The sequence below is a fragment of the Pseudophryne corroboree genome, chromosome 4 (assembly GCF_028390025.1).
Source record: "Pseudophryne corroboree isolate aPseCor3 chromosome 4, aPseCor3.hap2, whole genome shotgun sequence".
Classification (NCBI taxonomy): Eukaryota; Metazoa; Chordata; class Amphibia; order Anura; family Myobatrachidae; genus Pseudophryne; species Pseudophryne corroboree.
The window spans coordinates 667212877-667236199 of NC_086447.1; the positions used below are offsets into that span (position 1 = coordinate 667212877).

At 48.1% G+C, this 23323-nt stretch overlaps 1 protein-coding gene and 1 non-coding gene across 5 annotated transcripts in view; both read left to right on the plus strand.

Annotated features, from left to right (window-relative positions):
• WTAP (WT1 associated protein) overlaps positions 1 to 23323 on the plus strand; it is a 183310-nt gene that overhangs the window by 80316 nt on the left and 79671 nt on the right. The gene's annotated exons all lie outside the window — the stretch shown is intronic.
• LOC134913522 (U5 spliceosomal RNA) lies at positions 5366 to 5481 on the plus strand. Its single transcript, XR_010177268.1, has one exon. It is a non-coding gene; the product is annotated as a U5 spliceosomal RNA (small nuclear RNA).

A 23323-nucleotide genomic window follows, 5' to 3' on the forward strand; every position in this document is an offset into this window, starting at 1 on the left:
GGGAGTTTATGGTGTCTCTGGACATAAAGGATGCGTACCTTCATGTCCCCATATATGCCCCCCATCAGGAATACCTGAGATTCGCTGTACAGGATTGTCATTACCAATTTCAGACGTTGCCGTTTGGACTTTCCACGGCCCCGAGGATTTTCACCAAGATGAAGGCGGAAATGATGGTGGTCCCTGCGCAAGCATGGAGTCACAATTATCCCATACTTGGACGATCTCCTGATAAAAGCGAGATCAAGGGAGAAATTGCTGAGCAGTGTGGCGCTCTCTCTGAGAGTGCTCCAGCAACACGGTTGGATTTTAAATCTACCGAAGTCACAGTTGATTCCGACAACTCGACTACCGTTCCTAGGTATGATACTGGATACGGAACAAATGAAGGTCTTCCTCCCAATAGAGAAAGCCCAGGACATCCAGAACATGGTCAGAGACCTGCTAAAACCGAAAAGGGTGTCAGTTCACCAATGCACTCGAGTTCTGGGAAAAATGGTGGCGGCTTACGAGGCCATTCCCTTCGGAAGGTTCCATGCAAGGACTTTTCAATGGGACCTTCTGGACAAGTGGTCCGGGTCCCATCTGCACTTACATCGGAAAATAACTCTGTCCCCAGGGACCAGAGTGTCCCTCCTGTGGTGGTTGCAAAGTGCTCACCTGCTGGAGGGTCGCCGGTTCGGAATTCAGGACTGGATCCTGGTTACCACGGACGCGAGCCTCCGAGGATGGGGAGCGGTCACACAGGGAAAAAAATTTCAGGGACTTTGGTCAGACCAGGAGTCCTGTCTACACATCAATGTGTTGGAACTCAGGGCCATTTACAACAGCCTTGTGTGTGCGGTGTGTCGGTACGGCTGTGTCGACATGTTTGATGAGGAGGCTTATGTGGAGGCGGAGCAGATGCCTATAAATGTGTTGTCACCCCCTGCGGGGCTGACACCTGAGTGGATGGACTTGTGGAAGGAATTACGTGAAAGTGTCGACTCCTTACATAAAAAATTTGATGACATGCCAAATGTGGGACAGCCGGCTTCTCAGCTCGTGCCTGCCCAGACGTCTCAAAGGCCATCAGGGGCTCTAAAACGCCCGCTACCTCAGATGGCAGACACAGATGTCGACACGGATACTGATACCAGTGTCGACGACGAAGAGACTAATGTAATGTCCAATAGGGCCACTCGTTACATGATTGAGGCAATGAAAAATGATTTACACATTTCGGATGTGACCCCAGGTACCACAAAAAAGGGTATTCTGTTTGGAGAGAAAAAACTACCAGTAGTTTTTCCCCCTTCTGAAGAATTAAATGAAGTGTGTGTGAAGTAGCGTGGGCTTGCCCAGATAAAAAATTGGTAATTTTTCCCGCCAGAGGATAGGTCACGTTGGGAAACACCCCCTAGGGTGGATAAAGCGCTTACACGCTTATCAAAAAAGGTGGCACTACCGTCTCCGGATACGGCCGCCCTAAATGAACCTGCTGATAGAAAGCAGGAGGCTCTCCTGAAGGCTATATATACACACACTGGTATTATACTGAGACCAGCTATTGCTTCAGCATGGATGTGCAGTGCTGCAGCTGCGTGGTCAGATTCCCTGTCGGAAAACATTGACACCCTTGACAGGGACACTATATTGCTAAACATAGAGCATATTAAAGACGCTGTCTTATACATGAGAGATGCACAGAGGGATATTTGCCGGCTGGCATCTAAAATAAGTGCACTGTCCATTTCTGCCAGGAGAGGGTTATGGACTCGGCAGTGGACAGGTGATGCAGATTCTAAAAGGCACATGGAAGTTTTGCCTTATAAGGGTGAGGAGTTGTTCGGGGATGGTCTTTCAGACCTAGTGTCCACAGCAACGGCTGGGAAGTCAGCATTTTCTTTATCATCCACTAGGGGTCACTGGAGTACTCTTGGGATATGGACGGGCGTAGCCGAACAAAGGCACTGAATATTCAAATTTAGGACCCTCCCCCCCCCTCCATATCCCCAAGTACCTCAGTGTACTTTGCCAGTGTTTTTTCGGTGCTCACAGATGAACATCGGCTTGTGGCAATGGCCACTTTTCAGATTTTTATTTTTATTTTAATTTTTACACTTCCCGTCTCAGTTTATGGAAAAACATGGGTCCGGGATGGTGCCGCTGCAAGGCAGCGGATGGCGTGTCGGTCCTCACAAAGAGCACCCTCACAGCCACAGGCGCTATAGGCAAGCGCATGGCGTGTCGGTCCTCACAAAGAGCACCCTCACAGCCACAGGCAGCCACTGTCTCCTGCAAACTGAACGGAGCTTACAGAAAGAAGCTCCGTCACAGCCAGGATAAGACAAAGAGCTGGAAGGATCTACAGCTGCAAGGAGCTTACAGAAGCTCCGTCACAGCCAAGATGAGGCTGAAACGGAGCTTGCAGAGAGAAGAGAAGGCGGCACAAGGTATGAGTGTCAGGGCGGTCAGCTCACGCTGCCGCCCTGCTGTGTGTGAGTGTTATACTGTAGAAATGCCATAGCCGCTGAGCACGCCGCTGAAGGTCTTGCTGAACAGAGCGGCCGCACGTCACTCAGACGTTGGCCGCTCTCACTGCGCTGATGGCCCGGTACGAGAATCTCCGTGCGCTGTACTAAGCAGAGCGGCCGCACGTCACTCAGACGCCGGCCGCTCTCACTGCTCTGAGGGCACGGCACCGCTACACGCCACCGACATTCTCCTGGGCTGAACTAAGCAGAGCGGCCGCACGTCACTCAGACGCCGGCCGCTCTCACTGCTCTGATGCGGCACCGTTACACGCCGCCGACATTCTCCGGGCGCTCAACTAAGCAGAGCGGCCGCACGTCACTCAGACGCCGGCCGCTCTCACTGCTCTGATGGCCCGGCACCGCTACACGCCGCCGAGACGCTCCTCTACTAAAGAGAGCGGCCGCACGTCACTAAAGGACGCAGGCCACTCTTCCAGAGAGACACCGCAGACACAGGGAGACTGTGTACTGCTGTAGGAGCAGCTGCCGGACGGCTCCCCGGCGCTAGATTCAGGCTCTCCTGCTCTCCCTGCTCCCGATCTCCGTACGCTGCAGGTAAGGGATGCAGGGGGGGGGGGGGGGGAATAATACCCATAGCAGCAGCAAAGGCTGCAGGGGTTCAAAATACACATGCAGCGCAGCACGTTAAACAATGTACACTGTGTACTGTGATGTTTCAGCACGTTTTATATATATACATATAATGAAGCTTTTGCTGGCGAAACTGTCTATAATATCAGTATGAACTGTGATTATATGTGTAAACACTTTGTATATATATATAATATATATATGAGGCTTTGGCTGGCAATAGGTTATCAGTGGCATAACCCATTGCACGTTTAACCATGTTTCCTGTTATTTTTGGAGATAAATACACTGCAGGCAGTGCTCATATATATTTTACTGTATCCTACACCTGGGCAAAGTAACTGTATAATAGGCTATTAAGCCTATATTAAAACTGCAGCAGGTAACCTGTACTGTGATTTTCTGGGAAAGCATGGCATGACGGCCATTTTAATCATTGCTGGTTTTCCAGTTATAATTCCAGACCATACACCTCTACTCCACAAGGAGGCGCAGGGGTGTTAGTGGGAATATTTTAGTTCAAGATAATTCTAGAACATTCCTGCCCTACATCTTTAAGCCACCAGAAGGCGCAGGGGTGTTAGTAGGAATTTGGTTCGGGTTTCATGCCCATGTGAACTGCTTTTCACATAAAGACTTTAGTTTCCTAATACATATGCTGTTCAGCAATAACATATATATATAGATATATATGCCATATAATAATGTTATTAAGTCGTGCAAGTGTCTGTCTGTTGCCTATTATGTTGTCTGTCTACATAGCGAATAAGGCTCTAGTGCAGACTAAAAATGTTAACATTGGCAATTCAAATTAAAACAGCGGTAATCGGAGTCTCAGAATAACTCCGCCAGCGCTAACAAAAGACAATCTTTCCAAAGTGACAATTTTCCTTTGGGTACCAGAGTGTTTATTTCACTAGTCTTATAATTTAATGCACGATTCTATGTCAAATCTCACACCGATAACTACAAGTGAGAAGGGTACATTAGTCCAGCATTCAGATAGTGCGGGGTTTTGGACAACCATACATAATCGTTTCCAAAAGGACGCGATCCGCCATTGGTATATGCGTTTCTGTCAAACATTATAAAAACCACAGATACATTTGGGTCACTAGAATATATGTATGAAACCATGCCGATCACGGTTAAAAGAAGCTGCAGAGTATATCTGTAAAGCTTTTGCTAACGCCGGTTATTTTCAATGTCGCTAGTTAAGCGCGACAAGGCCAGAGCTTGTTTGCTCCTAAATTGGATATATGTGTAACGACATTTTATCCCTTTACGATATTCTGCCATTAGCGCATACAATATACTTGTAACGGCGTTTTATTCCTTTATAAAAATCACTCACGCCTTGTAACGACAGGACGTTACAGTCAGCAAGCCAGTGGTTTGATGACCTCTTTTACAATTGTGGAAGTGCGTCTTTTCAGGTTACATTTGCGAGGTTTCATGACTTCAACTCATATATGTCTCAGCTATTTACAGCTTAGAGTACAAAACTGCTTCTGGCGAACGGTTTGGCAGGTTGTCATTTAGTCTTTGCTGGTTTATAAACCAGGCAATAGTACGCCAACAGAGTCAAAATTACTTATTCCCGTCTGTTTGAGCAAAATCAAACAGCTCCGTTGCAATATCAATCAGCAAGTCATTTACTACAGTTAGAAAATGGATTTTCTGCAGTTAGTTTTTGCTTATTGCAGCCACAAAATTGTATAATTGCATTTGATCTTCACAATGCGTATTTACCCAGTCCGGTTTCTTCATCACAGGTTCTAGCGTTTGCAAATAGCCACAACCATTAACCATTTCATTTATACCGTTGCTTATCGCTTCCGGTATTTACCAAAGTGATGTTGGAATAATCGCTCATCTCACATAAGAACTATGTATCAACAAAGTTCCTCTATCTTGCGCTACTAAGGTATACTGCGGTAGCAGATTAAGTTTGAAAACAATCACATCTAAGTCGGTCTAAACGATGTCAATTCCTAGGTAAGATTATAAATAAGGTAAATCAAAGACTTTTACCTACTACACCAGCAAGAACAAAGGTACACGCACAGCGGTACATTGGTGTATTCACTTATTAAGAATAAAGATGTGTTTTCAACGCAAAGGTTCTAAAACACGACAGATTGCTGTCAATAAATGTCCTAGAACTCTGTGCATTTTACAATGCAATAGATAAATGTCCTAGAACTCTGTGCATTTTACAATGCAATAAATGATTCGTTTTCAGTCTGACCAGGGATAGACTCTGGGTTCTCTTCAGAACGAATAAATCTTTCGCTTTTTACTAAAGATTTCTGTGGACAGGAACAACCGTGAGTTTCATGTAATTTTGTTTTTTCATGCCTGGCTCACGCTGCCCTTAAGCAGTCAAACAAAGCAACGGCAGTTGCATACACAACAACCAGTGAAAACCAAGAAGCCGCATGGCAATGCGGCAGGTAACTCAAATCTTCAATGGCTCAGAACGCCATTATGTGAAAATATCAAGACATCAATCCGTGAGTGGACATTTGTTAGACAAAAGATCTCACCCGTCAGGGTTTGGATCTTGAAAACTGGACATTAAATCCAGAGGTGTTTCATATGTGAGTCCACAGAAGGCGGTTACCCCAAGTATACATAATGGCATCTCGCCACAATTACAAAAGCTCAGTATGTGTACATCACATTCATGGGGTCATTCAGCATCGTGTATCTGGCTCCACCATTTTCCGCTTCTCTCTTCGTTGCCAAAACGGATCAGAAGACAGTTCGTCACAGTCATACTGGTGGTATCTCATGCGTTTCGGAGAAGTTTGCTTCTCGTATTTTCAAGTAATACTTGCACACGATCTTGGCCCGCTCATAATACGGCCAACCTGTTACATCACGGAACGTTCTTTTACCCATAGTTACCTATGTACCTATTATCTATGTACCGCAGCTGCGGTTGACGGGGTGAGAGTTCAGACCGCTCTCTTAAAAAATAGAGAATTACAGTATCGGTTATACCAACCATGTTACGAAATAGTAAGCCGCTTAAGGCAGCTCATAATTAAAAAAAAATTTCGTGTGCTTACATAGGTTATAAACCTCGGAAGTTTCCAACATCATACTTCAAGTACCCGTATTCTGTTAAACGGGATGGGATGGAAAACTGCGTTCATCTGCACTAAGAGTGCAGGTATCTGTGTGGTAAACTTATTTTCAAAGCGTTTGCCTCTATTTACGTCTGTAAACATCTTTCTACAAGGTGTCACCAAAGTTCAGACTCTATTTATCCCACCTACAGCGCCAGGCGATTTGAGGTTGGGTTCAGATTTCTTAGTTTTCATATTTTGGAATCCTTTCAACAAATGGGAATTAAGTTTCATATTTTTGAACCCTTACAACAAATGGGTATTAAGTTCTCACTTTGGAAAACATTTTTCTTCTAGCCTTGGCTTCGCCAAGGGTGCTTCGGCAAGGATTTTGTTTTCATATTTGGGTGCCTTGTATTCCAAGCCACCGTATTTGAGTTTTCTCATTACATAGCAGATCTTCCGACGAAATCCGCTTTCGTATTCTTCACATCAATATACCAATAGTGGTTCCTGTGGGGACAGCACATTCTAAAATTCTGAATGTGGTACACGCGTTACGCGTTTATATATGTAGTACGTGATATGAATACGTTGTTTGTTCTATATGATACTGCAAACTGGGGTTAGCCAGTTTCTCAGCAGATTTTATCCGGTTGGATAATAATGACTACAAGTCAGGCTTACTTTAAGGCTAAGTTACAATCGCCTACGTCAGTAATTGCATCCCACAGGTTCTGTGGGAATGTCACACCCAGCGGGTCGTGGAGCGTCTACGACGCGGCTACATAGCCTTTAGTGCACCACGTTTGTGCACGTTTACACGTTATGAATGGTGGCGCCATCAGCATTTAGCTTTGGCTGCCTACTGTTACAAGTATCAAACAGCTCTCCCGCCCACGAGGGAAGCTTTGGTACGTCCCAAGAGTACTCCAGTGACCCCTAGTGGATGATAAAGAAAATAGGATTTTGGTACTTACCAGGTAAATCCTTTTCTTTGAATCCATAGGGGGCACTGGACGCCCACCCAGAGCAGTTTTACCTGGGTTGTTGTAAGCTCAAGGGAGCTTAGTGAACAAATTTAACTTGGATGGTATTAAGCTCGAAGGAGCTTAGGGTAACACATTTTCACCAATTGGCTCAAATTATAAAGTTCTGTCGGTTAAGGTGTCAACTGTTTAGTTGACAATAAGGTTACGGATCAACTTTGTGGTTGTCCGTTATGTTATAGGGATTCTCCATTGTCAACCTCTCTATATCCTGTTCGCTCAGTAAAAAACACTGGCAAAGTACACTGAGGTACTTGGGGATATGGAGGGGGGGGAGGGTCCTAAATTTGAATATTCAGTGCCTTTGTTCGGCTACGCCCGTCCATATCCCAAGAGTACTCCAGTGCCCCCTATGGATTCAAAGAAAAGGATTTACCTGGTAAGTACCAAAATCCTATTTTTACCACATGTCCCCTCACAACCAAAGAAAGCACCGTATTATCAGGTACAGTCCTTTCGTCCCCAAAAGAGCAGGCGGGGTAGAGGCGCGTCCTTTCTGCCCAGAGGCAGAGGTAGGGGAAAAAAGCTGCAGCATACAGCCAGTTCCCAGGAACAAAAGTCCGCTTCTTCTTCTAAGTCCGCCGCATGACGCTGGGGCTCAACAGGCGGAGCCAGGTACGGTGGGGGCCCGTCTCAAAAACTTCAGCAATCAGTGGGCTCGCTCACAAGTAGATCCCTGGATCCTTCAAGTGGTATGTCATGGGTACAGGCTGGAATTCGAGACATTTCCCCCCCCCCCCCCCCCCTGCCGTTTCCTCAAATCTGCCTTGCCAACAACTCCCTCAGGCAGGGATGCTGTGATAGAGGCAATTCACAAGCTGTATTCCCAGCAGATGATAGTCAAGGTGCCCCTACTTCAACAAGGACGGGGTTACTATTCCACAATGTTTGTGGTACCGAAACCGGACGGTTCGGTGAGACCCATTTTAAATTTGAAATCCTTGAACACAAATATAAAAAAAAAAAAAATTCAAGTTCAAGATGGAATCGCTCAGGGCGGTTATTGCAAGCCTGGAAGAGGGGGATTACATGGTATCACTGGACATCAAGGATGCTTACCTGCATGTCCCCATTTACCATCCTCACCAGGAGTACCTCAGATTTGTGGTACAGGATTGTCATTACCAATTCCAGACGTTGCCGTTCGCCCTGTCCACGGCACCGAGGGTATTTACCAAGGTAATGGCCGAAATGATGATACTCCTTCGAAAAAAGGGAGTTTTAATTATCCCATACTTGGACGATCTCCTGATAAAGGCGAGGTCCAGGAAGCAGTTGTTGGTCGGTGTAGCACTATCTCAGGAGGTGCTACACCAGCACGGTTGGATTCTAAATATTCCAAAGTCACAGCTGGTTCCTGCGACACGTCTACTGTTCCTGGGGATGATTCTGGACACAGTCCAGAAAAAAGTGTTTCTCCCAGAGGAGAAAGCCAAGGAGCTGTCATCTCTAGTCAGAGGCCTCCTGAAACCAAAACAGGTGTCGGTGCATCACTGCACGCGAGTCCTGGGAAAGAGGGTAGCTTCCTACGAAGCAATTCCATTCGGCAGGTTCCATGCCAGAACTTTTCAGTGGGACCTGTTGGACAAGTGGTCCGGATCGCATCTTCAGATGCATCGGTTGATAACCCTGTCTCCAAGGACCAGGGTATCTCTGCTGTGGTGGCTGCAAAGTGCTCATCTTCAAGAGGGCCGCAGATTCGGCATACATGACTGGGTCCTGGTGACCACGGATGCCAGCCTTCGAGGCTGGGGGGGCAGTCACACAGGGAAGAAACTTCCAAGGACTTTGGTCAGGTCAGGAGACTTTCCTACACATAAATGTTCTGGAACTGAGGGCCATTTACAATGCCCTAAGTCAGGCAAAACCCCTGCTTCAAAACCAGCCGGTTCTGATCCAGTCAGACAACATCACGGCAGTCGCCCATGTAAACCGACAGGGCGGCACAAGAAGCAGGATGGCGATGGCAGAAGCCACAAGGATTCTCCGATGGGCGGAAAGTCACGTGTTAGCACTGTCAGCAGTGTTCATTCCGGGAGTGGACAACTGGGAAGCAGACTTCCTCAGCAGGCACGACCTCCACCCGGGAGAGTGGGGACTTCATGCAGAAGTCTTCCAAATGATTGTAAACTGTTGGGAAAGGCCACAGGTGGACATGATGGCGTCCCGCCTCAACAAAAAACTGGACAGGTATTGCGCCAGGTCAAGAGACCCTCAGGCGATAGCTGTGGACGCTCTGGTAACACCGTGGGTGTTCCAGTCAGTGTATGTGTTTCCTCCTCTGCCTCTCATACCAAAAGTACTGAGAATTATACGGCAAAGGGGAGTAAGAACGATACTCGTGGCTCCGGATTGGCCAAGAAGAACTTGGTACCCGGAACTTCAGGAGATGCTCACGGAAGATCCGTGGCCTCTACCTCTAAGACGGGACCTGCTTCAGCAGGGACCGTGGCTATTCCAAGACTTACCGCGGCTGCGTTTGACGGCATGGCGGTTGAACGCCGAATTCTAAGGGAAAAAGGCATTCCGGAAAAGGTCATCCCTACCCTGGTAAAAGCCAGGAAGGAGGTGACTGCACAACATTATCACCGCATTTGGAGAAAATATGTTGCGTGGTGTGAGGCCAGGAAGGCCCCGACGGAGGAATTTCAACTGGGTCGATTCCTACATTTCCTGCAAACAGGATTGTCTATGGGCCTCAAATTAGGGTCCATTAAGGTTCAAATTTCGGCCCTGTCGATTTTCTTCCAGAAAGAATTGGCTTCAGTTCCTGAAGTCCAGACTTTTGTAAAAGGAGTACTACATATACAGCCCCCGGTTGTGCCCCCAGTGGCTCCGTGGGATCTTAATGTAGTTTTGGATTTTCTCAAATCCCATTGGTTTGAGCCACTCAAATCGGTGGATTTGAAATATCTTACATGGAAAGTAACCATGCTACTGGCCCTGGCTTCAGCCAGGAGAGTGTCAGAATTGGCGGCTTTATCGTATAAAAGCCCATATCTGATTTTCCATTCGGACAGGGCAGAACTGCGGACGCGTCCTCAGTTTCTGCCTAAGGTGGTTTCAGCGTTTCACCTGAACCAGCCTATTGTGGTGCCTGCGGCTACTAGCGATTTGGAGGATTCCAAGTTGCTGGACGTTGTCAGGGCATTGAAAATATATATTTCAAGGACGGCTGGAGTCAGAAAATCTGACTCGCTGTTTATACTGTATGCACCCAACAAGCTGGGTGCTCCTGCTTCTAAGCAGACGATTGCTCGTTGGATTTGTAGCACAATTCAACTTGCACATTCTGTGGCAGGCCTGCCACAGCCTAAATCTATCAAGGCCCATTCCACAAGGAAGGTGGGCTCATCTTGGGCGGCTGCCCGAGGGGTCTCGGCATTACAACTCTGCCAAGCAGCTACGTGGTCGGGGGAGAACACGTTTGTAAAATTCTACAAATTTGATACCCTGGCTAAAGAGGACCTGGAGTTCTCTCATTCGGTGCTGCAGAGTCATCCGCACTCTCCCGCCCGTTTGGGAGCTTTGGTATAATCCCCATGGTCCTGACGGAGTCCCAGCATCCACTAGGACGTCAGAGAAAATAAGATTTTACTTACCGATAAATCTATTTCTCGTAGTCCGTAGTGGATGCTGGGCGCCCATCCCAAGTGCGGATTGTCTGCAATACTTGTACATAGTTATTGTTACAAAAAAATCGGGTTGTTATTGTTGTGAGCCGTCTGTTCAGAGGCTCCTACGTTTGTCATGCTGTTAACTGGGTTCAGATCACAGGTTGTACGGTGTGATTGGTGTGGCTGGTATGAGTCTTACCCGGGATTCAAAATCCTTCCTTATTGTGTACGCTCGTCCGGGCACAGTATCCTAACTGAGGCTTGGAGGAGGGTCATAGGGGGAGGAGCCAGTGCACACCACCTAGTCCTAAAGCTTTTATTTTTGTGCCCTGTCTCCTGCGGAGCCGCTAATCCCCATGGTCCTGACGGAGTCCCAGCATCCACTACGGACTACGAGAAATAGATTTATCGGTAAGTAAAATCTTATTTTTGTGTTTGTTAGTGGTCTAGTGTCCTTGTTCCTGAGCCACAATGTCGAGGAGGAATACAGTGCCAAAGACTTCTCAGGAGTTATTTACATGCACTAACTGCAACAAGAAATTGCCGCAGGCCTCTGACTGTTCGAGCGTTTGTTCTGCATGTACGCAGGAGCAGGAAGTCCAGACGACTACTTCTTTGAAAGTTTCAGACCCCCCTTGGGCCTTTACCTTAGCACAGATTGTCGGACCCCCGATCCGAACTGGCAGCCTCTCGCAGAGATCGAGAATCAGCTAGGGCTGGTGATCCCTCTCTACCACCTTTTCTCCCTGCAGAACCAGCATGGGCAATGGGTCTAGTTAGATCCGTAGAAGGCTTGGTTAAACGGATGGATTACTCCACCAGTCAACCTATATCGGTACGCCCCAAAAAGAAAAGGACACTTCCAGCAATCCTTCAGTCAGACGAATTGACGAAGAGTGACGGGAGGCAGAGGGTAAACTCGACGATGTATCCGATGCGGAGGATAAAACGTCACGAGACCAAGGATTAGAAGCCCTTAAAAAAGCTGTTCGCCAGGTGTTGAACATCGCTGACACAGCTCCTCCGGAATCCCCGGATTCTTCTCTATGTGGTAATAAACGCAAATCTACCATAACGTTTCCCTTTTCACTAAATCTGGAGGAACTTTTGTCTGAAGCCTGGAAACACCCGGATAAGATATTCCAGGTACCGAAACGGATCCTGGCTTCGTATTCCTTTCCACCTACTATGACTGAAAAATAGGAACAACCTCCTCCAGTGGACTTGTCACTTTCACGATTGTCAAAGAAAACTGCTTTACCGGTTCCGGGGGCAACAGCCTTGAAGGACCCTTCAAACTGTAAGACGGAAACGACACTGAAATCCATCTACACAGCCGCTGGTACCTTACTTACACTCTCACATTGGTAGGGTCTTGAGTGCATAAGGCTATAGAACATTGGTGGTTGTTCGCTCGCTAGCAGTTTTTAGCAGCCGTGCAAACACTATGCTGCCTCCCACTGGGAGTGTATTTTAGCTTATCAGAAGTGCGAACGAAAGGATTGCAGAGCGGCGACAGTTTTTTTTGTTTATTTTTAGAGTAGCTCAAAACCTACTCAGCGCTTGCGATCACTTCAGACTGTTCAGTTCCTGTTTTGACGTCAAACACCCAGCCACGCCTGCATTTTTTTCGAAACACTCCCTGAAAACGGTCAGTTGACACCCAGAAACGCCAACTTCATGTCAATTACTCTACGGCCAGCAGTGTGACTGAAAAGGTTCGCTAGATCCTGTGTGAAACGACATTGTTCGTTGTAATAGTACGTTGCGCGTGCACATTGCGACGCATATGCAGAAGTGCCTTTTTTTTTTTTTTTTTTTTTTTTTTGCCTCATCCCTGCACAGCGAACGAATGCAGCTAGCGAACAACTCGGAATGACCACCATTGGGCGGCCCAATTGATTTCTGACTTGGAAGCAGGAGTTCCAATTGACATGAATTGTTCTGGCGGAACATATTAAAGAATCAGCAGCGTACCTTCGGAGAAGCTTCAAAGGATATCTGTCAAGTAGGGGCACAGATTTTAGCCTCAGCCGTAGCGGATCGCGGGGCACTGTGGCTGCACTCTTGGAAGGCCGATGCAGAATCTAAGAACGGCAGAAGCCTTACCGTTTACCGTGAAGGTGCTTTTTGGTGACAAACTAGAAAAGCTAATTTCTCAGGCTACGGGTGGAAAATCCAAGTTTTTGCCGTCCGTAACTCCAGCACCTAAACGGACGTATTCTGGTCGTTCCTTTCAGACCTCTGCTTCCTTTCGGTCTAGATCCGGAACTTCAGCAGGTCAGCCCAAGGGTGGAAGAGGCCGCAGTTGCCAACAATCTACCTCTCGTCAGGAGCCCAAGCCCACTGATAAAACAGGTGCATGATTCCCTTCCCACCTGGGCTCTCCCATGGTGGGTGCACGTCTCCAAAACTTTCAGGAGGTGTAGATGCACACTCCCACAGATGCGTGGGTGCGTGCTCTGGTGTCCAGGGGTTACATGATCGATTTCGATTTCCCACGGTTCTTTTCCACCAGTCTTCCGGCTTCAGAGGACAAACAGATTGCTCTTCAGGGAACGATTCACTCTCTGCGGTGACCTCTGCGGTCTTGGTGCCGGTCCCAGGCCCTCACCGGACTAAGTGTTACTACTCAAACCTGTTTGTAGTCCTGAAGCCGGACAGCTCGGTAAGACCTATCCTGAATTTGAAGACTGTGAATCAATATCTCACATATCACTGATTCAAGATTGAGTCGATTGGCTCCGTGATAGCGGGTCTCGAGCCAAAAGAGTTCATGTTATTACTGGATTTAAAGGATGCATACCTACATGTCCCCATTTGGGAGTCACATCAAGAATTCTTGAGATTCGCAATTCTACAGGAACATTATCGTTCAGAGCACTTACTTTTGGCCTGTCTTCGGCTCCCAGAGTGCTCACCAAGATCATGGCAGTCATGGTAGTACACCTTCGCTCTCTGGGGATAACGATTGTACCGTACCTGGACAACCTTTTGTTCAAAGCATCAACAGCGGAGAAACTTCGGGAGCATGCTCTGATCATTCACGACGTCCTCTTGCGACATGGGTGGATCCTCCATTTCAGAAAATCCATCTCTTGCCAGCCAAACTACAGAGTATTCCTGTCAGAGGATAAGGCTCACAATATCCGGCTGATGGTTCAAAAAGTCCTCAAGCCAAAGGTGGTGGCAGCCTATGGAACGTTGCAATTCGGGCGGTTTCATTCCCAACCCTTTCAGATAGACCTCTTAACTCAGTGGTCGTGGTCACATCTACATCTACAAGGCATGGTGCAGCTAGCTCCGCGCAGGAGTGTCTCTTCTCTTGTGGCTTCATTTGAACAACCTCATGGCGGGGAGGAGATTCAGCATATGGGATTGGATTTTGGTCATTTCCTACGCCAGTCTCAGAGGCTTTGGAGCTGTGATACTGGAGTATCACTTCTAAGGAAGGTGGTCGGAACAGCAATAGTTTACTGACCATAAATGTATTGGAACTGAGGGCAATCTTCAATACGCTTCGGGAAGCCGTTCACCTGCTTCAGTCAAGAGCGGTACTAGTGCAGTCGGACAATGCATCCGCAGTCTCATATCAATCGCCAGGGTGGCACATGCATTCGCATGGCCATGCGAGAAGGTGGCTCGGAGCCTGAGGTGGGCAGAATTTCACGAAGTCCTAATCAGCGGTTTTCATCCCAGGAGTGGACAACTGGGAAGCAGATAATCTCTGCCGTCAAGTCCTTCACTCGTGAGAGTGGGCTCTCCACCCCCAGGTTTTTCAACAGTTGGTTCGGCGATGGGGTCTCCCACAAGTGGATCTCATGGCCTCCCGGTTGAATCATCAACTCCCGCGCTATCTGTCCAGGACTCGAGATCCCAGAGCAGAATATGCGGACGCTCTCACGGCTCCTTGGTCATACGATCTGGTTTACCTCTTTCCTTCGTTCCAGCTTATACCAAAAGTACTCAAATGGATCAAGATGAAATCAATATGGGTCATTCTAGTGGCTCCGAATTGGCCTCTGAGAGCTTGGTATTCGGACCTCCTCCTGCTCCTCGCAGACGAACCGTGGCTGTTGCCTCTTTGTCCAGACTTGTTGCAACAAGGAGGTGGATTTCAAATTTCTTACTTGGTAAACTGTTCTCCTTTTGGCATTGGCGTCGGCTCGCAGGGTTTCTGATTTAAGTGCCTTATCGTGTAAGCCCCCTTACCTGGTCTTTCCCGAAGATAGGGCGGAACTACGCACACACTAAGGGTTTCTGCCAAAGGTGGTTTCGGCTTTCCACATAAACCAGCCAATCGTGGTTCCTGCTTTGAAGGATGACTCCGGGGCTCCATCTTCTCTAGATGTAGTCCTGGCGTTTAATATATATGTCGCTAGGATGGCACCCTTGCGGAAAACAGATGCCTTGTTTGTGCTGTATGATGCGGTCAAGAGTGGTTGGCCTGCCTCAAAGCAGGCTTTGGCAAGATGGATTAAGTTGGCCATTCGTCAGGCCTACTTGCATTCCGCCTGCCAACCTCCGGCGGTTATTTTGGCACACTCCACGCGGCCTGTGGACACGTTCTGGGGTGACGAGACGTGGTGCTACTCTGTCACAGCTTTGCCGTGCAGCTACCTGGTCCACTGCTCATACTTTTGTTCGGTTTGATACGTTTGCCGCCTCCGCTTCACGGTTTGGACGGCTCTTTTGCAGATTCTTCAGTGCTCTCCCGCCCACAGGGACAGCTTTGGGTCATCCCCGGTGTAATCAGCCTCCAGTGACCCCTAGTGGATGCTAGAGAAAATGGGATTTTGGTACTTCCCGATTAAATCCTTTAATTGGAATCCATAAGGGGACACTGGACGCCCTCCCAGCACTGTTTCCTGCCTGCGTTGTGGTTCAGGTTCAAGGTTGTAATGGTTAGTTGTTGTTGTTCTCCTCTGTTCGTCTCCTTACGGCTCAGTTGTTAAAACTGGGGCTTGTGTTCGCCTTTACTATCTGGCCACTCATCTCAGTCAAGCTATCTCTTGGTTTGCTCCGGCTCAGAGTCATCTGTGGCTTCAGCTGGAATCCGCGCTATTTCACACTATTGCTTTGACGTCCTTGCTCTTATCACCCTCTCAATCCAGACCTCCTCACATACAATTACATCCTGTGCTGGAGTTTTCTTGCCAGACCTGGGACTATTGCACACGCCACTTTAATGTGCTGTCATCCCCTTCTTCACTTATTGCCCTGTGGGACAATCCTTCTTTTACTCCGGGCCATTCTTTGGCTTGTTCCCATCTATGGTCGGGCAAGAATATTCGTTTTGTTCTGGATGTATTGTCCGAGGGCTCCTGTGCGCCCTTATCGAAACTCATGACAATATATCGCTTTCCAGAAGCAAACCCATTCACCTATTTTCAGATAAGACATTGTCTCCTCTGTCGAACTCTTCCCCCATTTCAGCCCCTATTCACACTGGAGTCTTTTTGCTATCATAAACCGCTTGCTCGTGGAATTATTTCTTTGCTATACTCCCTCCTCATGGATTGGGGTCAGTCATCGACCCCGTCATTCATACCAGTGGGAATGGGACTTGGACCCACCGCTTGTTGACCATGATTGGTCAGAGGTCTTCACGGCTGTTGCAAAATCCTCTTTCAACCCTAGTAAAAGAAAATGGCTACAAAATTCTATATAGGTGGTATTTTGTCCCCACTAGACTTCATAAAATATTTCCTTCTCCCTTGTGCTGGAGAGGTTGTGGCAGGCTAGGCTCTTTCCTCCATATCTGGTGGTCATGTCCTAAGATAGTGTTGTTTTGGGATAAGATCGCAACCTAATAAGTACATTGATCAAAGCCCAGGTGTCTAAAGATCCTTGGTCATTTCTCCTAGGCCTCCCAATTGTAAATACTGCTCCAAATTCCGGTAATATAATAACGCAGATCTTAAACGCTGCCAGATGCTTAATTGCCCTCCACTGGAAACAGAGGGAGCCCCCCCCCCCTCCTTTAGTCGGGTCAGTGATAAAGTATGGTACTTAGCAAGCATGGAAAAGATCACTGCATACCTCCATAACAGGTCATTACAGTTTCTACAGATATGGGACATGTGGTTCAAATCTCAAACTCCCACATTCAGTTTACGCTCCTAGGAGTTCACTAGCACTCCTCCTGTGACTTTTGTAAGCCCCTAATCAATTACGCAGCCCTGAGAACGTTCTATACCGTACTGTGTATTTCAGCTAATACTTAGAACCTAGCATTAGACTCACGAGTTGTGTAAGGGGAGGCACCAGCGGGCCCTCCACTCCTTTCTATTTCCCCTCTTTGTACCTTTCCCTCCTTTCCCCTCTTTCTTCTTCTCTTACCTCTTCTTCTTCCATCCACTACTTGTGCAATCACTAGTCTATTATTTGGTTACTCCATGTATGACTGCTTTTCACGGGGTCTGTTTCTTCCAGTGTAACGTTTCCTACTCTGTATACCCTATGATTTCTTTATTAATGTTATACTTTTGATCTATATGTTACGTAGTTTTACGAATATATTCTCTCCTTGTTGGGAGACATTGTTGTACCTTTTTAACCTGAAAATTAAATAAACAATAAAAAAAAAAAAACTTGGGCTTGTGGGGGATAGAGGGGGGAGGAGTCTGCATTATGTTCAATTAAAGTGCCAGCTCCTGATAGGCAGCCCATCTATCACCATTGTAATCAGCCTCCAGTGTCCCCTATGGATTTAGAGAAAAGAATTTATCGGTAAGTACCATAATCCCATATATTTTTTTTGTCAAAATAAAGATTATTACAGTTATACCATAATAAACACCAGTTACCAGCACTTCTGATAAAGAATATAAAAAGTCTTTATTCAAACATAATGAAGCAAAAAATAGGTAGATAAAATACCAAAGGGGCAACATACTTAACAGTCCTGTATCTAGGAATAAAAACAAGCACAAGGGTCGTTTTCAGTACCCATGCACTTTTCTCAAGGTGTGTGTGTGTGTGTGTGTGTGTGTGTGTGTGTGTGTGTGTGTGTGTGTATAAGTTATAATATTTTGAACTAGTGTTGCCTGTATTTTCACATCAAAACCTCTGACTGTAGACTTTGCATCCTCCTGCCAAAGCTTAGTGTTTGTACAGGCGCTCCAGTTGGAGGGAGATGGGGAGGCTGCAGGGGCTGTTCTCACGCATGTTACTAATGACTGCTCTCATCTGTGAATGGATGTTGACAAAAGTAGATAGTAAAGACTAGTTTTGATACTGAAATCAAGTGGTAAAACACAACTTTACAAATAGAAACATGGAGCCCCAAGGTAGGAGGAAATAAAAGCCTGAAATAAGTTGACTTTACCATTGTGACATATACCCAGCATGCATTTCCTGCCATCTCGGGGTGGAATTAAATTATTTCTCTTGTCCGTAGCTCCCGTTTAAAGTAACTTGAGGTTGCTCAGTTGTTTTGGGCACCCCTCACTTATCCCAAATTTCTGCTCATTCCCTCCTTTAAGCAGGACTTTTGGGTGCCTTAACTGCAGTTTAGCATGTGAGAAGCAGATTTACGAGGCAAATACCCTGCATATTGGCCATGAGAATGCAACCGTTGTGACCAGCGCAGGGCTGGTTGCCCAAACCATTGAATGACTACAGTCTAGGAAAGACAATCCCGGGCCATTTTCTCCTTCATCCACTAGGGGCCACTGGAGCGTAGTTACAATGGGGAAATAGTAGGCAGTAATTGGGAGCTGGCACTTTAAAATTCTAACACAGTGGCTAGCTCCTCCTCTACTATCTCCCCTCCAAGCCAGTCTTAGTGCCCGAGGGAGCTGGTTCACTTGGGTTTTAGCTGAAGAAATTTTTCTTTTTTATTTTCATTTTTCTTTCTTACACACACAGACTGGCAGCTATGCCACTGCCAGTCTGCACCGCGGGAGCTGCCGGCGGGGTACCATCGCAGCTGCTTGCGGCTCGGGATGGGCCCCGGCTGAGGGAGACACTGAGCTCTCCTGAGCTGGCCGGACACCGCTGCTTGCGGCGCGTGTCGGGGCCGCTCCACCAGCAGAAGATTCCGGCAGCATGGCAGCGGTAAGTCTTAAAAGGGGCCGGACACCGCTGCGTGCGGCGCGTGTCGGGGCCGATCTGTCGAGCAGTGTAAAGTGCGGCACCTGACGGAACTACAGGACAGCGGTGAGCACAATCTCCCCCCTCCTCCAGACTGATTTATTATTTCTCTGACGTCCTAAGTGGATGCTGGGACTCCGTAAGGACCATGGGGAATAGCGGCTCCGCAGGAGACTGGGCACAACTAAAAGAAAGCTTTAGACTACTGGTGTGCACTGGCTCCTCCCACTATGACCCTCCTCCAGACCTCAGTTAGAATCTTGTGCCCGGCTGAGCTGGATGCACACTAGGGGCTCTCCTGAGCTCCTAGAAAGAAAGAATAATTTAGGTTTTTTATTTTACAGTGAGATCTGCTGGCAACAGACTCACTGCAACGAGGGACTAAGGGGAGAAGAAGCGAACCTACCTAACTGGTGGTAGCTTGGGCTTCTTAGGCTACTGGACACCATTAGCTCCAGAGGGATCGACCACAGGACCCGACCTCGCTGTTCGGTCCCGGAGCCGCGCCGCCGCCCCCCTTACAGAGCCAGAAGCAAGAAGTGTTCCTGAAAATCGGCGGCAGAAGACTTCTGTCTTCAACAAGGTAGCGCACAGCACTGCAGCTGTGCGCCATTGCTCCTCATGCACACCTCACACTCCGGTCACTGATGGGTGCAGGGCGCTGGGGGGGGGGGGGGGGCGCCTTGAGGGCAATATAAGACACCTTGGCTGGCAAAAATACACCATATATAGTCAGGATGGCTATATAGGTGTAAAAATACCCCTGCCAGAATTCCAGAAAAAGCGGGAGAAGTCTGCCGGAATAGGGGCGGGGCCATGTCCCTCAGCATACTGGCGCCATTTTTCCCTCACAGCTCCGCTGGAAGGACGCTCCCTGGCTCTCCCCTGCAGTGTCAAGCTACATAAGGATAAAAAAGAGAGGGGGGGCACTAAATTTAGGCGCAGTATATATAATATAAGCAGCTATAAGGGAAAAACACTCATTTATAGTGGGATCCCTGTGTTATATAGCGCTCTGGTGTGTGCTGGCATACTCTCTCTCTGTCTCCCCAAAGGGCTTTGTGGGGTCCTGTCCTCTGTCAGAGCATTCCCTGTGTGTATGCGGTGTGTCGGTACGGCTGTGTCGACATGTTTGATGAGGAGGCTTATGTGGAGGCGGAACAGATGCAGATAAATGTGATGTCACCCCCTGCGGGGTCGACACCTGAGTGGATGGTGCTGTGGAAGGAATTTACGCGACAGTGTCGACTCCTTGCATAAAAGGTTTGACGACATACCAAATGTGGGACAGCCGGCTTCTCAGCCTGTGCCTGCCCAGGCGTCTCAAAAGCCATCAGGGGCTCTAAAACGCCCGCTACCTCAGATGGCAGACACAGATATCGACACTGATACTGACTCCAGTGTCGACGACGATGAGACTAATGTAACTTCCAATAGGGCCACACGTTACATGATTGAGGCAATAAAAAATGTGTTACACATTTCTGATGTTACCCCAGGTACCACAAAAAAGGGTATTATGTTTGGAGAGAAAAAACTACCAGTGGTTTTTCCTCCATCTGAGGAATTAAATGAAGTGTGTGAAGAAGCGTGGGCTTCCCCTGATAAGAAATTGGTAATTTCTAAGAGGTTACTAATGGCGTACCCTTTCCCGCCAGAGGATAGGTCACGTTGGGAAACATCCCCTAGGGTGGATAAAGCGCTCACACGCTTGTCAAAGAAGGTGGCACTACCGTCTCCGGATACGGCCGCCCTGAAGGAATCTGCTGATAGAAAGCATGAGGCTATCCTGAAGTCTATATATACACACACACAGGTGTTATACTGAGACCAGCTGTTGCTTCAGCATGGATGTGCAGTGCTGCAGCTGCGTGGTCAGATTCCTTGTCGGAAAATATTGATACCCTAGACAGGGACATTATATTGCTAACCGTAGAGCATATTAAAGACGCACTCTTCTACATGAGGGATGCACAGAGGGATATTTGCCGGCTGGCATCTAAAATAAGTGCAATGTCCATTTCTGCCAGGAGAGGGTTATGGACTCTGCAGTGGACAGGAGATCCGGATTCTAAAGTTTTGCCTTATAAGGGTGAGGAGTTGTTCGGGGATGGTCTCTCGGACCTCGTTTCCACAGCAACGGCTGGGAAGTCTACATTTTTACCCCATGTTCCCTCACAGCCAAAGAAAGCACCGTATTATCAGGTACAGTCCTTTCGGCCCAATAAGGGCAAGCGGGTTAGGGGCGCGTCCTTTCTGCCCAGAGGCAGAGGTAGAGGGAAAAAGCTGCAGCATACAGCCAGTTCCCAGGAGCAAAAGTCCTCCCCCGCTTCCTCTAAGTCCACAGCATGAAGCTGGGGCTCCACAGGCGGAGCCAGGTACGGTGGGGGCCCGTCTCAAAAATTTCAGCAATCAGTGGGCTCGCTCACGGGTGGATACCTGGATCCTTCAAGTAGTATCTCAGGGGTACAAGCTGGAATTCGAGACGTCTCCCCCCCCGCCATTTCCTCAAATCTGCCTTACCAACAACTCCCTCAGGCAGGGAGGCAGTGTTACAGGCAATTCACAAGCTGTATTCACAACAGGTGATAGTAAAGGTGCCCCTACTTCAACAAGGACGGGGTTACTATTCCACAATGTTTGTGGTACCGAAACCGGACGGTTCGGTGAGACCCATTTTAAATTTGAAATCCTTGAACACATACATAAAAAGATTCAAGTTCAAGATGGAATCGCTCAGGGCGGTTATTGCAAGCCTGGACGAGGGGGATTACATGGTATCACTGGACATCAAGGATGCTTACCTGCATGTCCCCATTTACCATCCTCACCAGGAGTACCTCAGATTTGTGGTACAGGATTGTCATTACCAATTCCAGACGTTGCCGTTCGGTCTATCCACGGCTCCGAGGGTCTTTACCAAGGTAATGGCCGAAATGATGATACTCCTTCGAAAGAAGGGAGTTTTAATTATCCCATACTTGGACGATCTCCTGATAAAGGCGAGGTCCAGGGAGCAGTTGTTGGTCGGGGTAGCACTATCTCGGGAGGTGCTACATCAGCACGGCTGGATTCTAAATATTCCAAAGTCACAGCTGATCCCTACGACACGTCGACTGTTCCTGGGGATGGTTCTGGACACAGAACAGAAAAAAGTTTCTCTCCCGGAGGAGAAGGCCAAGGAGCTGTCATCTCTAGTCAGAGGCCTCCTAAAACCAAAACAGGTGTCGGTGCATCACTGCACGCGGATTCTGGGAAAGATGGTAGCTTCCTACGAAGCAATTCCATTCGGCAGGTTCCATGCAAGAACCTTTCAGTGGGACCTGTTGGACAAGTGGTCCGGATCGCATCTTCAGATGCATCGGCTGATAACCCTGTCTCCAAGGACCAGGGTGTCTCTGCTGTGGTGGCTGCAGAGTGCTCATCTTCAAGAGGGCCGCAGATTCGGCATACAGGACTGGGTCCTGGTGACCATGGATGCCAGCCTTCGAGGCTGGGGGGCAGTCACACAGGGAAGAAACTTCCAAGGACTATGGTCAAGTCAGGATACTTCCCTGCACATACATTTTCTGGAACTGAGGGCCATTTACAATGCCCTAAGTCAGGCAAAACCCCTGCTTCAAAACCAGCCGGTACTGATCCAGTCAGACAACATCACGGCGGTCGCCCATGTAAACCGACAGGGCGGCACGAGAAGCAGGACGGCGATGGCAGAAGCCACAAGGATTCTCCGATGGGCGGAAAATCACGTGTTAGCACTGTCAGCAGTGTTCATTCCGGGAGTGGACAACTGGAAAGCAGACTTCCTCAGCAGGCACGACCTCCACCCGGGAGAGTGGGGACTTCATCCAGAAGTCTTCCAACTGATTGTAAACCGTTGGGAAAGGCCACTGGTGGACATGATGGTGTCCCGCCTAAACAAAAAGCTAGAAAAGTATTGCGCCAGGTCAAGAGACCCGCAGGCGATAGCTGTGGACGCTCTAGTGACACCGTGGGTGTACCGGTCGGTTTATGTGTTCCCTCCTCTTCCTCTCATACCAAAGGTACTGAGGATAATAAGGAGAAGAGGAGTAAGAACTATACTCATTGTTCCGGATTGGCCAAGAAGAGCTTGGTACCCGGAACTTCAAGAAATGATCTCAGAGGAACCATGGCCTCTGCCGCTCAGACAGGACCTGCTGCAGCAGGGGCCCTGTCTGTTCCAAGACTTACCGCGGCTGCGTTTGACGGCATGGCGGTTGAACACCGGATCCTGAAGGAAAAGGGCTTTCCGGAGGAAGTCAGTCCTACGCTGATTAAAGCTAGGAAAGAAGTAACTGCAAACCATTATCACCGCATATGGCGAAAATATGTTGCGTGGTGTGAGGCCAGGAAGG